The sequence below is a fragment of the Elephantulus edwardii genome, unplaced genomic scaffold, assembly GCF_000299155.1.
Source record: "Elephantulus edwardii isolate Elephantulus edwardi_28Jun2011 unplaced genomic scaffold, EleEdw1.0 scaffold00168, whole genome shotgun sequence".
In the NCBI taxonomy this organism is placed as follows: Eukaryota; Metazoa; Chordata; class Mammalia; order Macroscelidea; family Macroscelididae; genus Elephantulus; species Elephantulus edwardii.
The window spans coordinates 6915656-6919574 of NW_006399918.1; the positions used below are offsets into that span (position 1 = coordinate 6915656).

At 40.6% G+C, this 3919-nt stretch overlaps 1 pseudogene; it reads right to left on the reverse strand.

Annotated features, from left to right (window-relative positions):
- Positions 1 to 1699: 1699 nt before the first annotated feature.
- LOC102846304 overlaps positions 1700 to 3919 on the reverse strand; it is a 6961-nt pseudogene continuing 4741 nt past the window's right edge.

Genomic DNA, 3919 nt, shown 5'->3' on the forward strand with positions numbered 1-3919 from the left:
TGGAGCTCTGCAATTAAGGCAAGCTTGGAAGCAGGAGTGGCATCCACTTCCCAAATAGCTTGCCTCCAGCAACTCTACGAACTTAGAAAAACATTGAAAGTTATACAAGTGTTAAGATCATTCATTCGTAAGGTTGCTATCAGTCGTCTACAACTCAACAGCATTTAACAACATAAATGTAACAAGTAAATGAGGCCACTTAATTCTCATCATGGCTTTATAAACTATTCTACTGACTCTCATTGCCTTCATATGAAGAATATGTCTGTCACACTTTGAAATTCAGGCCCAACTATCCTTTGGCTCCCCTACTCCCATCTCACTTAAGCTGGGTTCATTTGACTTGCAACAAATACGAGGCAACAATGGCAGTGACAGGAAATGTAGCAATCCCTCCATTATCTCAACTATCTTACAGGGTTTGAGACCTGATACTTTTTCATTCATCATTTCTTGATTAGCACAGTGTGCCAGATGCCACATATGTATAATGAACACAAGCTCTCAGCCTCAAGGAAAATGGTGAAAGCAGCTAGGGACTATAAATAATAGATTTATCGCTAACACCTAATATATTGTTAATTCTATTACAATGCTTCCTCAAGTAATCAACTAGAAACTGGATTTAAGTGCTTTTCTACAATGTCTCTGTGGGTTTGAGTCTCCCCACCAAGTATTTCTCAGAGACTCACAGAATTTCCATTCATTCCTTTCCTTCCTGTAGGCACGGATGATAGTCCTTATTCTTCCCCACCTGTTATCAACCCCTCTGTCCTGAATCCTTTCTTTTCAAGGATGAAACCAAGACGAAAAGAATCTTAAATACTTCATTCAAAAGTAAAGATTACCTACTTTAACTTCAACCATAGTACCCTTTGTGGCACAGGGAATAACATGTCAGGCTGCTAACCAAGAGATGAGGGGCCCTATGAGTCAGACTCAGTGACAGTGGAGTGACCCTCATGCTAAAATGCAGCCTATTACCTGTTTGGTTGGTGGGTTTGTAGTTTTGTTTTGTTTTTATTGTTAGGCACCATCGAGTACTACTCATAGCAACCCTATGAACCACAGATCTGAACCTGTCCTATCCTGTGCCATCCTTCCCATTTCCGACACACTTGAGTCCATTGCAGTGTCAATCCATTTCATTGAAGGTCTTCCTCTCCTTGTCTGACCCTCCACCTTTCCAAAACATTATGTCCAAGGAATAGCTTCTCCTAGCAATAGGCCCAAAGTATGTGAGACAAAGCTTTATCATCTTTGCCACCAAGGAACGCTCTGGCTGTACTTTCTCTGAGATACACTGTTTGTTCTTTTGTACATGGAATATTTAGTGCTCTCCTCCAACATGACAGCTCAAAGGCATCAATTTTTCTGTCATCCTTATTCATTGTCCAGCTCTCAGATGTATAGCAAGTAAATGAAGCAGGTGCACATTGGTCTCCAAACAGCTAACATTGCTCCTCAATTTGGAGACATGCCTGACTACAGGGAGTCACTTTAGAGTATATTGTCACAGCAAGGAAAACTCACAATGACTCTATGAATATCTGATCTGAACACTGTGCTATTCTATGCCATCTTCATCAACTCTAACACACTGGAGCCCATTGCTGAGGTCACCATGTCAGTTAATCTCACTAGGGGCCATCCTCCGCTTTGCTGACCCTCCATCTTTCCAAAGAATAGCCTCGCCTAGCTACCTAAGAGTTTGGTACATTGATGGCTTCTCTTCTCCCTTTGGATTGACTTTCCTCTAGGTTGCTCTTGGTAGTATGAGAGAGCTCAGCAAAGAAGGTGCTGAGGTCCAGCACTGTGACTCAGAGCTCCCTTTAAACCACCTCCTCTTGCTCATGCACCAGGTCCTGGTAATCCATCAGTCACGTCTCAGAGGCCTTGGTCATTGTGTCCCCACATTCTGAGAAGCACCTGGAAATATTTGTCTGAAAGGCTTCCACTTGGTCTTGGCTGCATTCATCCTTTCCAGAACTTTGTCCTGAATTGCCACACCAATTTCCATCCTCAATATTGAGAATCAGAGGCTGGATCCACGTGATCACTAGAATGCATTTCTCTTTGAGAGTACAGACGTATGGTTTAACATATGGCAATCAGGGAAAGCACCTTCTCATTTCTGGGAAGAAAGCCACTTAGGGACATCTCTCTTCTGCTTAGGTTTCCATCTCATTGTCCTTGGGTGGGGTCTGGGATTGGGATGTTCAGTGGAGCCCACAGGGAAGTCAGGTCAACCACATTGAAGTTCTTTCACACATTGATTCAGGTATATGATCCGTGGCAAGAATGTGGAGAGATACTCCTCAGCCTCATGGAAGAGATTTTGTCTGAAGACATCCACCTGTTTGTGGGTTTCCCCACTCAAGGTTAACCCTTGGTCAGTCTCCTCCAGTTGCAGAATCTTTAATCTTCATCATCTGTTGTTTTACAATTCAGGGTCTAACAATGGTTTTTACATTTTAAAAATTTTTTTTAAATCAAGATTATTATTTCATGACTAGTGAAAATCACATGAAGTTCCAATTTTAGTGTACATAGTTTTACTGGTTCACAACCACTCTCATATGTTGTATATAGATGCCATCTCATGAGAGTTGAACAGTTGCAAAAAACCTATAGCCTGCAAAGTCTGAAATATTTCTCTGCTATTTTACAGAAAGTTTGCTTACCCCAACCCACACTAAGCAGGTTTAAAATGAGCATGGGTAGAATTTACGTAAGCCCTGCAGACTTTGCCTCATTTATTCCTCAGAATTTCATAGAGCAGAGTGATGTAGTGAATTACTTTATGTGGATATGACTTTCTAGTTATGGTCTCTGCCCACTACATGACTGGGTAGGTTTATGCAAATTTGAGGTATATGTGGCCCACCAAGCTTGCTTGGACACAGAGGATTCAGGAATTCACATTCTTTGCTATGTTGTGTCCACACAGCCAAATGCCTTTTCATATAGCTAAAACAACAACAACAACAAAAAAAAACACACAACCAACCACAAAACACACAAGTAAACAGATATCTGGTATTCTCTGCTTTCAACCAAGACCTATCTGTCAACAATGTTACCTAGAAGTTCCAGGACACTTAATTGTGCTCACATGGAACCTGTACGTAGATTAAGAATTTCTTCTAATAGAACATGGGGATATTGTATGGTATAAAATCAGGAAGGGAGTTTGTCAGGACTATATAATTTCACCACACTTGGGAGAGGGATTTATCAACAACCTGTGCTATGCAGATAACACAACTTTCTTTGCAGATAATGAAAATGACTTGCCATACTAAACTATGCCTGCCCCAAGCCATGGTATTTTCAACTGCTTCATATTTATGTCGAAAAATGGATGACAAATAACGAATATCAAAGACCTGATGTCTTAGAATTGTGATGCTCGCAAAGAATGATGAATATCTTGTGGATTGCCAAAAGCAGCAGCAGATTTGTCTTGGAAGAAGTACCACTTCAATGCTCCGTGGACGTGAAGATGGTGAGACTTTCTCTCACAACCTTTAAACATGTTATTAGGAAGGGCTAGTTCCTAGAATCGGACATCATCCCTGGAACAGTGAAGAGTCAGCAAAAAGAGAGGGAGACACTCAGTGATACAGATTTACACAGTGACTGTAACTTTGGGCTGTGGAGATGGTGTATAACCAGACATGGTTTCATTCTGTAGTGCATAAGGTCACTAAGTTAAAAGCCAGTTCAATGGCCCTAACAATATGTTTGTAGCACTCTTTTTACCATCATCATCTAAATCACTATTGCTGAAAATATTCTGGCTTATCTAGAATTGAAATAATGTTGCCTAAAACAGGACTTAATAAAAAGAGATAGTACCAAAAGGCAGATTGGAACCAGTTATACATATTTTGTACCTTTCCTAATATATATATAA